This window comes from Schistocerca piceifrons, chromosome 4 (assembly GCF_021461385.2).
Source record: "Schistocerca piceifrons isolate TAMUIC-IGC-003096 chromosome 4, iqSchPice1.1, whole genome shotgun sequence".
NCBI classification, from domain to species: domain Eukaryota; kingdom Metazoa; phylum Arthropoda; class Insecta; order Orthoptera; family Acrididae; genus Schistocerca; species Schistocerca piceifrons.
Window position 1 is genome coordinate 265,586,360 of NC_060141.1, and position 12,598 is coordinate 265,598,957.

Genomic DNA, 12,598 nt, shown 5'->3' on the forward strand with positions numbered 1-12,598 from the left:
CGCGTTAAGAAACTACGCTATTGTTTTGATTATTCATGTGCCATAGCGAAAATTTTATAATGTTCATGTTCTAAAAGTGTGTGTGTATGGTTTGGGAACGTATGGGCGCCCAACGGCGAGGTTATCAGCGCCCTGACATCGATGAGAACAAACAAATGTGGATAAGAACGAAAACTGTCGTACACGCAATGCCACGAAACGACCACACAATGACTGTCGCACAGGCACTCTCACATGCATTAAAACCAATGAGGAGGCAAGATAGCTAATCAAGAAAGTAAAAGAGGGAAAACAAACTACAAAATAGCTAAAAGAACAGCACAGGGAGCCGGCCGAAGTGGCCGTGCGCTTCTAGGCGCTGCAGTCTGGAACCGCGAGACCGCTACGGTCGCAGGTTCGAATCCTGCCTCGGGCACGGATGTGTGTGATGTCCTTAGGTTAGTTAGGTTTAACTAGTTCTAAGTTCTAGGGGACTAATGACCTCAGAAGTTGAGTCCCATAGTGCTCAGAGCCATTTGAACCAACAGCACAGGGAAATGAGGCTGGCTGACCACTTACGAAAAAATTTGGGTGAGTCAGCCACTCCGTTGACACATTAAAAATATCTCCCCAAAATCTTGTTAAAAATGTGGCACAATTCACAGAACTTTAAAACCCGAACCACATTCATTTGAGCATTGCATAAAATAGACTGCAGATCCGCCGGCAAATCATCTGCAGTCCGCTGGTCAGTAAATAAAATGCAGTCCAATAAAACGTGGTGCACGCCACAAGCATCATACATCGGAGGGCCCTCTCGCCGGAGTACAAATCCATGTGTCATAGGGCTGTGGCCGATGCGAAGGCGAGTAAGGATGACCTCGTCCCGTAGACGTGGCGGGAAGGAAGTACGCCACGGCCGAGTTGTGGGCTTGATCACGCGGAGCTTGTTATTGGTCACTTCTAGCCACTCATGTTCCCATCGACACAGGACATTATACCTCAACAGCGAGGTGGGGGCATGCTGTGGGATAGCACACTGAAAGACCTGACGGTCACGACCCACCTCCTTGGCTGCTCGATCAGCCCTTTCATTCCCGAGAATTCCCGCGTTACCTGGTACCCAGCAGAAAGACCCCTGCTTCCCCAGTCGCGGTAGTTGGAGGAGGGCGTCGTGGATAATCTGGATTCCTTTATCTACTGGGCACAAACGCTGGAGAGAGTAAAGGGCGCTCAAAGAATCTGAACAGACGAGAAATTTAACACTGGGAGAAAGTCTCATCTGCTCCAGTGCCCGCAAGATGGCATATAATTCTGCGTCAAAGATGGTAAATTCAGGAGGCAGTCTGACCTTGAGGACACGATCCGGGAAGACGACAGAGCAACCAACAGAGTCACCCTCCTTAGACCCATCCACAAAAACAGCTACATGGTCGTGGTGCTCAGATAAAACGTCTGAAAAGACCCGATTAAAAACGGAAGCAGGAGTGCTATCTTTCCTGTACCGCACCAAATCGAAAATCACTCTGGGCCTCTCCAGTAACCAGGGTGGCAAGCGGTTAAAACCCTGGATTTAGGGTCGTACAGACTCCACACCGAGAGACTCTAGCAGACGTTGCACACGGATCCCAAACGGCAACGTAGCCCGCGGACGGTGGGAAAAAAAGGCGGTCCAGAGGCGGATGAGCAACAATATGGTGAGCAGGCGAGGTTGGAGCTGCAAGAATGTTACCCACCTGGCGCACCAGTAGGAGCTGCCGCCGGATGGTAAGTGGCGGTTCCCCGGCCTCAGCACAGAGGCTGGGTATGGGACTGGTCCGATAAGCACCTGTGGCCAGTCGAGTCCCTGCATGGTGGACAGCGTCAAGTATCCTCAAATAAGACTGCCTCTCTGACCCATACACTGTGCACCCGTAGTCCAGCCGTGAACGCACAAAAGCCCGATAAAACTAGAGGAGACACGTCCTGTCCGCTCCCCGAGGCCTGTGGCTGAGGCACTAGAGGATGTTCAGTGCCTTCGGGGTTCTGGCTTTCAAGTCTCACAGGTGTGGCAGCCATGACAACCTGGAGTCAAAAATTAGGCTCAGAAACCGCACTGTGTCTTTAAAATGTAGGACAGTATCCTCTATATGCAAGGCAGGCAAAATAAGAGGTCGACGAGAACGATTAAACTGAACACAAACGAACTTATAGGCACAAAACTGACAATACGTATTTAACAGTGTCAAGTATAGCAAAAGTATAGTGGTGTTAGAAAGCTGATGTCATAAGCCACAAAATTAATCTCGAGGGTGTAGGTTATTAGTTATGCTGCCAATACTCATATTACCCTCGTGACAGCAAAATTAGTAATAAATTCGATTTCGCAGCCATTTCGTAGCACGTAAAACACATTATGACTAACAAGATATAATTTCTCATTGAACCGCTGCTCATAATTTTTCAGGTTCTTGCTCATAATATACCTCCTCTATCTTGGAAATCAAGCTTCGACTAGACAACAACCTCTCCACTGGGAAGCATACAACATAAGCATAAAAATGTCATAATACGATACAAAGATAACGGACTTACAGGTTCAAATGTCACGCAACCCCATAAATGGACCTGAACATTCGGCCCTTTGATTTCGGCTCACTCGTTTTATACACCGCCAAATTATGCGTTACAGCGCTCTGTTTACTACGATAAAATGGCGGTCCAAGCCAACATCAAACTATCACAATAAAATAAATAATTTTAATGAAAGTAACAGGTCAGTTATCAATGTGCTATTTGTAACACGGATAATATTCACTTAAAGAACACGAAATAAAACGTGACGATCTCGATGCATGAAAAATGCTTACACACTCGAATAATTTTCAGTCTGCGAGTGACCGTTTCGTTCGTGGCCTGTGTGTTTCTCCGTCAACTGAGTATCTCCCTACTTCACAGCTGCTGTTCAGGCCTTGCACAGCAGTATATAACGCTTCAGCTTCCATTTAATTCTTTATCATACAGGAGAGGAACATGTTTGCAGAATCTGTCAACATACTATGTGAGCTTTTCCCTGCACAAAGTTGCTCTTAACAACTGTTCGCATCGTGTACAGTTGATCCCAACAGAAACCTATATGGTGTGAATGATGCAAACCACAACATTATACACTCCTGGAAATGGAAAAAAGAACACATTGACACCGGTGTGTCAGACCCACCATACTTGCTCCGGACACTGCGAGAGGGCTGTACAAGCAATGATCACACGCACGGCACAGCGGACACACCAGGAACCGCGGTGTTGGCCGTCGAATAGCGCTAGCTGCGCAGCATTTGTGCACCGCCGCCGTCAGTGTCAGCCAGTTTGCCGTGGCATACGGAGCTCCATCGCAGTCTTTAACACTGGTAGCATGCCGCGACAGCGTGGACGTGAACCGTATGTGCAGTTGACGGACTTTGAGCGAGGGCGTATAGTGGGCATGCGGGAGGCCGGGTGGACGTACCGCCGAATTGCTCAACACGTGGGGCGTGAGGTCTCCACAGCACATCGATGTTGTCGCCAGTGGTCGGCGGAAGGTGCACGTGCCCGTCGACCTGGGACCGGACCGCAGCGACGCACGGATGCACGCCAAGACCGTAGGATCCTACGCAGTGCCGTAGGGGACCGCACCGCCACTTCCCAGCAAATTAGGGACACTGTTGCTCCTGGGGTATCGGCGAGGACCATTCGCAACCGTCTCCATGAAGCTGGGCTACGGTCCCGCACACCGTTAGGCCGTCTTCCGCTCACGCCCCAACATCGTGCAGCCCGCCTCCAGCGGTGTCGCGACAGGCGTGGATGGAGGGACGAATGGAGACGTGTCGTCTTCAGCGATGAGAGTCGCTTCTGCCTTGGTGCCAATGATGGTCGTATGCGTGTTTGGCGCCGTGCAGGTGAGCGCCACAATCAGGACTGCATACGACCGAGGCACACAGGGCCAACACCCGGCATCATGGTGTGGGGAGCGATCTCCTACACTGGCCGTACACCACTGGTGATCGTCGAGGGGACACTGAATAGTGCACGGTACATCCAAACCGTCATCGAACCCATCGTTCTACCATTCCTAGACCGGCAAGGGAACTTGCTGTTCCAACAGGACAATGCACGTCCGCATGTATCCCGTGCCACCCGACGTGCTCTAGAAGGTGTAAGTCAACTACCCTGGCCAGCAAGATCTCCGGATCTGTCCCCCATTGAGCATGTTTGGGACTGGATGAAGCGTCGTCTCACGCGGTCTGCACGTCCAGCACGAACGCTGGTTCAATTGAGGCACCACGTGGAAATGGCATGGCAAGCCGTTCCACAGGACTACATCCAGTATCTCTACGATCGTCTCCATGGGAGAATAGCAGCCTGCATTGCTGCGAAAGGTGGATATACACTGTACTAGTGCCGACATTGTGCATGCTCTGTTGCCTGTGTCTATGTGCCTGTGGTTCTGTCAGTGTGATCATGTGATGTATCTGACCCCAGGAATGTGTCAATAAAGTTTCCCCTTCCTGGGACAATGAATTCACGGTGTTCTTATTTCAATTTCCAGGAGTGTATATTCGCTTTGCAAGTGACTTGTTCATTTGTTGTTGTAAAGCGGAGCTTATTGCAATGCGCATTCAGAGCGGGCTTAGATTCTCACACTGTGTTGTATTACATTATGCGCTGCGGAAGAAACGTAAACGATAACTTTCTCTAAAACCCGTAATTGCCTCCCATTCAGATGTATAACTTTGAAATTTGGCTGCAAGACGCTCGCAGCCCTCATCTGTAAAAAGCATGGCGCCCTGCGACATCACCGGTTCGCCGGAGGTTCAAAAATGTCACATGGAGACCACAGTTCTGCCCAGCGACACCCCGCACGTGTCACACGATGGGAAAGTCGTCACACCTGCTGTTACCCACCTTCACCTCCTTTTTTTTAATACCTTTGGGATGGAGGTCAGAACTGCGACGCCCAGCTAAGAAATCACGCGGTTTTCTTACGGATGTCCATAGAAAACATGTCAAACACATCGCCACTAAGAATCGACATGGAAAGGCCTCAGAGGGTGGCATAAAGAGCGTCAATGGACCCATCACTTCGCTGTCGAAAGTTCTTGACAATCTTAGACACTGCTGTCATACACCTGGGCGTTTCACCCCTACTCTAAGGACAACCTCATGGCTGCTCTAATACCTGAAGGTTAGGTAAGCCCTTGGACATCCCTCAGGTGATGTTTGCCTGCAGTCATTCATTAGAGCAGCGGCAAGGCAGAACGTGCTACGAAGTTTCTGTCAGGAACATAAGTAACGTGCTCAATTAAGGTGCGTGACTAGCACCGAGGGTGTACTTAACTGGGGGATCTTAGAGAGACCCTTTACTGTTTATTTGTGTACATCTTAATCTTGCACCCCTTCGTGACCACGCCGCAGTAGGACGCGAAAAAGGAGGGATGAAAAATCATACGAACTCTTTGCTGCTTCGGATCTCGTTCAGATTTCAAACTATACAGCAAAGCAAAAATTGAGGTTGCGCTACACTCCGAAGGGGTCAGATCACATTCAATGGGGGGCTACAGGCCCACGACGTCCTTAGAGTAGTGTTGAAACGCACAGGAGTGGCAGTAGTGTCAAATGTTGTCAAGAACGTGGCCCGTTGCCATCGCATTACGAACTTTCGTTTTCGACCGCGAAACGCGTTGGAATCAACGCCCCAAGGGACGGGGTGGTTCCATTGACGTTCTGTATGGCAACCCCTGAGGCCTTGTCGCGTCGATGCTCAGCAGTGGTGAGTCTGAATTGTTTTCCTAGGCCATTCGTAAGAAAACCGCGTGATTTCAAAACTGGGTGTCGCGTTTCTGAACTCCACCGCAGATGCAGGGGTACGACGACCTTTCCATTGTGTTACATGTGCATAGTGGCATTGGGCAGAACTGTGGTCAAATTTAGTGCCAATGTGACATCATTAACCCACCTTACAGTTCACATGACCTGATGTAGCAGTCAAGTAGATACTGTCATGTGGCGGATGTTTGTAGGGGATAAAATGTTGCTCCTGGTAAATTTGCCATCACCTCTCATCGGCAACGATATAGGAACCATCTAACGCCACGAGCACTTATTGGTCCGAATAGATCCTTTAGTCTAGATTCTTTAGCACTCAACTTCAATCTGCAGTTGTTTCAGCAAGGTTTTATGAACAGTCCTCGGACATGACGGTATTTGTATTACATCCGAGGTCTTTGACCTCAGCCATACTGAGCCCATTTGGGACTTTACCAAGGGAGATGTGTGGCGCGCGTTGGACCCAGCCACGATCGATATCCGTGAGTTGAGAGGGGTAGTTCAGCGACCAAAGACCAGGCTGGCTCCCTACGCTTTCTGTGTCTCGTTCATTCGATGTCGTCATCAGTGCAACCGGGAATGCCCGATAGATGTGTGAAATTTACTTGATCATCAAACTGCTGTGTCAGCTGTTAATGAGTCCCTGTATAGTTCTCCAGCGAAGGATGTAGCAGTGGACCGATTTCACTTCACACTATAGTTTCCCATTCGAGGATACCATCTTAGCTCTGTACAACACACAACTCTCATGTTGTAGCAGAACGTCCCCTTCACACTTATATATGGAAATGTATCGCTATGTACTGGCATTTTTGTCCTGCTTATGATGTGAAATGGTTTTCTGGGTTTGTACAATGCGGTCAACAAAATTGTCTTTTAGTGCGCTTCACCTTGGAAGGCAACTCTGCGTATAAAGAGAGAGAGAGAGAGAGAGAGAGAGAGAGAGGGAGCACCAGCAGGGAAGTGTGCCTCCCGAAGTGATATCCATGCGCACATACCGTTGAGAAGGGATGGGATTAAAATGTGTGCTTATACTGTGGCCTCGTTTTCCTCAGTTTTATTTCTTCCCGCTATGAACTACTCGTAGCATCACTTGACGCTGATGACAATGGACTGTGGTGGTGGTGGCTGTTTTATTGGAATGCAAGACACTCAGGGCAGACTCTTGATAGAGGAGTCTGTGAAAAGCTCAGTTCCTACAAGACTTCGTTGATGGAGCGCCACACGTGTCTGGACCCGATGTTCCGGCCACGATCAAACGCTCTGTCGTATCAGTCTTTCCCATTCGCTCTGTTGTCGCCTGAATTAATCGTATCCCATTCACAGAGGCAACGGGAATACCGACATGCAGCTGCATCTCATCAGCGTAAAATATGTACGGGAAGAGGATTGGAGTTAAATTCAGTTGGATAGACACGTGTTTGATAAAAGGTGAAAACCAGGTTGTGGTCAACAGTCTAGAATTGTTGGCGTCCCTTATTAAAAATGAGAAGTTAGACGATGCTGCCAGGGTTCTTTGTAGAATTTGCAGGTATAGTTTGTCATGATGACGTCGTTGCCAATAGCAAGACAAGACGATGAAACTTGGAGGCAACATGAGGAAGTTTTTTCAGCCTCTCTTAGATTCTTCTTCTTCTTCTTGTTCCTCCTCAGTGCTCATACCGCTCTGTAGCAGGGTGCTGTCTTTTGGCCCTTATCTCCATTTGACGCAACCTTGTGCTTGATCAGGGTGGAGGTCCGCTATCTTGAGGTCCCCCAATACGTCGTATACCGTCGTATACCATCGACTCGGAACGAAAACCCACGTTTTGCTGTTGTATCCTGGTCTGATCGAATTACGCATCCTTACCACCCTAGATGTCTCTCCTCCATCTTCTCAACGATACATGCCACTTCGTAACGCCTGCACATTTAGTTATTGCTTACATGATCATCAAATATTAGGCCAGATATCCACCGAAGCATTTTGGTTCCCATTGCAGCACTCGTTGCTTTATTTCTTTTGTTGCAAGCCAGCATTCTGCACCTTACAAGACAACTGGGTGGACAGCAGAGCGAAATCGTTCAAATGGTTCAAATGGCTCTGAGCACTGTGGGTCCCCTAGAAGTTAGAACTACTTAAACCTAACTAGCCTAAGGACATCACACACATCCATGCCTAGAACCGGCCGAGCGAAATATTTTCGACTTGTATCGGTCCGGTATCTTCTCATCGCGAAGCACACTAGTCAGTGTCCGCCATCTAAGCAATGCGTTTCTAACGCGACTTGTGATTTCAACAACAAGTGAGTCGGCGGCGGCGACTTTTGAGCCAAGGTGCTTGAATGTGTTCGTCTTTGGTAGATCTATACTGTCCGCCTTGACTGTGTCCGTATTATTTTCATCTATTGGCAAGTATTCGGTTTTCCTTATACTGTGGCGCAATCCAGAAAGGTTAAGGCGGATATTCCGTGCTCAGACTTGTCGCTGAAGGTCGTTCTTGTTTTCAGCAAACAGTAGGACATCATAAGCATACGGCAGAATTCAACGTGCCACTTTCTAAAGATCTCTGGTGACAATGTCGATTACTATGATGAGCAAAAGGGCAGAAAGAGCAGATCCCTTATGGGCACCAACAGAAACAGCAAAGTCATCTGATACCCCAGGAGCAGAAAGTACTCGACTTTCATGTTGGTGGTAGAACAGCACTTAGTTCTTCATGTTCTTCACGGTCTCGGAGGGCAAACCATAATATGAAATCCCATCGTATTCGGTCAGAAACCTTTTCCAGCTGCAGGAAAGAGAGGTAGAGGTGTTTAAACGTCTCACAGTGTTTCTCAACAACAAGTGAGTTCCATGGGTAGTATCGGTAGTGTAACAGCCTTTCAGAAAGCAACACCGGTGGTAATATTGGCAACCTTACTTATTATGCCGGTCGTGATGTCCTCTATAATCTTCATGTGACAGGGGGCTTACACGTCAGTAGTTGGAATATTCGGCCAGCCTCCTCCTCAGCTTCCGAACTGAGGCTGTACTGCTCAATGTCAAAGCGGATGATGTCTTCTTCTTTTCAGTGATACTGTCAAGCAAACCTGTCACCCATGCAGCTGCCTTCCAATGCCTTAATCTCCACAGTTCTGTAGCCAAACCATTTTGACCTGTCGCCTTCTCATGTTAAATGTTCCCTGCAGTTTCTAAAACTTCAGGCTTGGTCCTTGGACGGGTGCCAACTGTTTTACCGGGGCATGCACAGTAACCTTTCACTGGAGACTGATCGGATGTACCACCGCCATCAGAATACTGCCTTATTTCGGCCAGCAATAGGTTTACCTTTTTCGCCACGGATGCCACAGAATATCCCTTTGTCGTTTACGCCGCTTCTTTGCTGGGTGATAGATATCACTCTCGCCAGATGGTGTGTCTAACCTTTCATGGATGTCACTGTAATGGGCTGAACTGGTTGCTGCAACTGCGTTCTTTGCATCATACCTAGCATCACAAGAGGCGTTCCAGTTTTTGGATGTTTTCGAGGTAGCAAATTTGTGTAGGAGTGAGAAGGGGTAGTGACGTACGATGGAATATTCCTCAGACTCTCGCCCTACCCAACGCTACAACAGAAGTTTAAGTTTTCTTCTTCCATTTTTAAATGATGGCATTCGATTTTTATGGGCTGCAGACAAAAATCACTCTGAAAAATCAAGGCTTTCTCAAACGTGAAAGCAGGTTCCAAGGTACAAGACGGCCATCTACCTAGGAACAAATATTCTACTGAAATTTAAAAGCACTGTAACAGAGAACATCTTGTCAATACTGTATTCCTGTGTGTCTGTTATATTATTACTAAAAAATGTTCAAATGTGTGTGAAATCTTATGGGCCTTAACTGCTAAGGTCATCAGTCCCTAAGCTTACACACTACTTAACCTAAATTATCCTAAGGACACACACACACACACACACACAGCCATGCACAAGGGAGGACTCGAACCTCCGCCGGGACCAGCCGCACAGTCCATGACTGCAGCGCCTTTGACGGCTCGGCTAATCCCGCGCGGCTTACATTATTACTCTACTACATGACAATAATCAATAAGTGAATCAAATTAACAAAAGTTCACTCTAAGAAAAGAAAGAAAAAGAAAAAGATGACACACCACCAAGGAGTTATGAGAACTGATCAAAAATTGATATTCATACAGGTACCGACGGAAAAGCAAAACTGTGAACTTTGGCGGCCAGCGTATGAATGTGTGACCCTACAGTGCAATTTCACCGCGGAGCCAACAAGGACAGTAAAAAGGGGACAAGTAGATACCAAGGCATAAAGTTTTCGCGAATTTCATTCTGTGTACGCAGTTGGAAAGTAACTATGCCTCGCAGACAGACACATGAACAATATACGCAAATGATCGAACTGATCACGGGTGTGTGCCGCCTCATGGTGTTCACCGAGCACAGTACATATTTCGGCGGTCAGACATGTCGCCATCGTCACTCCTGCGTCAATCAGTGCCAAGCGAGTAACTGCAAGCACAAGGGTCGGAGGTAAACGAACGCGTTATTGACTTGCTCAATTAGCGAAATTCTTTCTCTTGAATAAATAATTCAATTCTTCTGAAAATGTTATCATATATTTTTCTGTATATGTACACCACATTTACAGATTACCATACTGTTCGGATAATTCCTTTGTGGTGCCTCGCTATTTTTGTTTCCTTAGAGTGTATTATCAAAACCCAGTCACAAGTTTAAAACATTTTGAAATTGGCGCTGTTGAAATCTAATACAAATTCCCCCCCGCCCCCTTTTTTTGAGACATTAACAAATCTCAGTTAGTTTTCAAATATCATATGCCTCATGGTAAAAGACCTTCTTCTGTTTGAAAGTACAAGATGGTGCTCGACTGACGAACTATGGCTTAACCGTCTACACTTTATACAACTAGATTTAAAGATGTATACGAGGCTTGGAACTTAAATAGTGGCAATTAATTATTCACAACCGATACAAAAGAGTTACATGTTTTCACCTGTTACTTTCCTTCAAATTAGTCACCAGCGTTGTGTAGAACCCGTTGCCAGCGGTGTGGAAGGCGCAGTATACTGTTAGCAGAGCCTGTTCTGTTGATGGTGCGAATGGAGCGGTCTACTGTCCGTCGAATCTCTGGAACAGTTCTGAAGCGAATGCCACGAAGTGGTTCCTTCGTCTTCTGAATCAAATCAAAGTCACAAGGACTTAATTCCGGGGAGTATGGTGATTGGTACAGTACTTCCCAGTCCCATCGACCGAACATAGCAGCCACAGCTTGCGATGTATGCGCTCGCGCATTGTCGTGCAAAATGGTGGGTGAGTGGCGCAGAAAGTGTCACCGCTTCTTTCAAAAAAGCTGGTCCCAGGTGATGCTCCAAAACCGAACAGTAATACTGTGCATTGACGGTCTGCCGTGGAGGAGCGTAATGTGTTAGGATAACACTATCACAGTCGTTCACGAGAATCACCGCCCGCATCTCGTGGTCGTGCGGTAGCGTTCTCGCTTCCCACGCCCGGGTTCCCGGGTTCGATTCCCGGCGGGGTCAGGGATTTTCTCTGCCTCGTGATGGCTGGGTGTTGTGTGCTGTCCTTAGGTTAGTTAGGTTTAAGTAGTTCTAAGTTCTAGGGGACTTATGACCACAGCAGTTGAGTCCCATAGTGCTCAGAGCCATTTGAACGAGAATCACCAAAACTTCAAACCGCTTCATTCGCACCATCAACAACACAGGCTCTGCTAACGGTATACTACGCCTTCTACATCGCTGGCAACGGTTTCTACACAAAGCTGGTGAGTACTTTCAAGGACAGTAACGGGTGCAAACATGTAACTCTTTTGCATCGGTTTGAATAAATAGTTGCCACTATTTAAGTTTCAACCATCGTAGAATTCTACTTGCCATAAAATTCTGTAACTAAAGAATTATCAATGTATTCCACATAGCTTTACTATATAATACAGCACTTCAACATGTAGAACTCGTAGTATTTACGAATTTACGAATATTTACGAATTTACGAATCTCATGCGTCACAACAACAAAATTATAGAAAATGGCGTGAACTGCTTATGGTGGCCTCTAGTTTTCATTCCTTCATGCGATTCTAAAATCAGTCACTAGACCGAAGTACCGGTTAAAACACATTGTGTGTTCCTAGATACACTATGCTCTAGGTACAATATTCTCTTTCCTCGCTCTCACTTTTTTGTTAACGTCTCCTGTCGACAACCACATCTGACGATCTATTTTACGGCGATCAGAGTGGTTTCTTTTGTATACTTTATATCGATTCGACGTCAGTAATAGGTGGAAGAGTCATGTCATTCTTTGAACAGCCACCATTTTCTCCGTGCTGGGCCATTTCATTCTTCCTTTTTCCGAATCGTTACTTTGATGTTTATTCGTACTACAAGTGGGTGCTGTAGAGAAGCCATTATTTCATAAGGAACGGCTTTTACCTCTGTAACCAGTTTTTGATCAGGTTTTCTCACGAGAAGGAAGTCAATATTTCTCTTGTTGCTGCCACTGTAGTACGTCCTGAAAGACGAAACCCTCTTCTTGAAAAACGTGTTTATGATAACTGGATCGTGAGCATCCGTAGAATCTTGTATTCTCCTACCTCTTCATTAATTTCACCTGCGTTTTTGCTGCTGTGCCATCGGTAGCCATCTGCTTTCGACCTAACGTGACCATTGGGGTCACCAGCGGCGATTACAATATATTCCTGTGGCACGTCTCCTAGAAGTCGTCTTTTCACTTCTTGGGGCAACC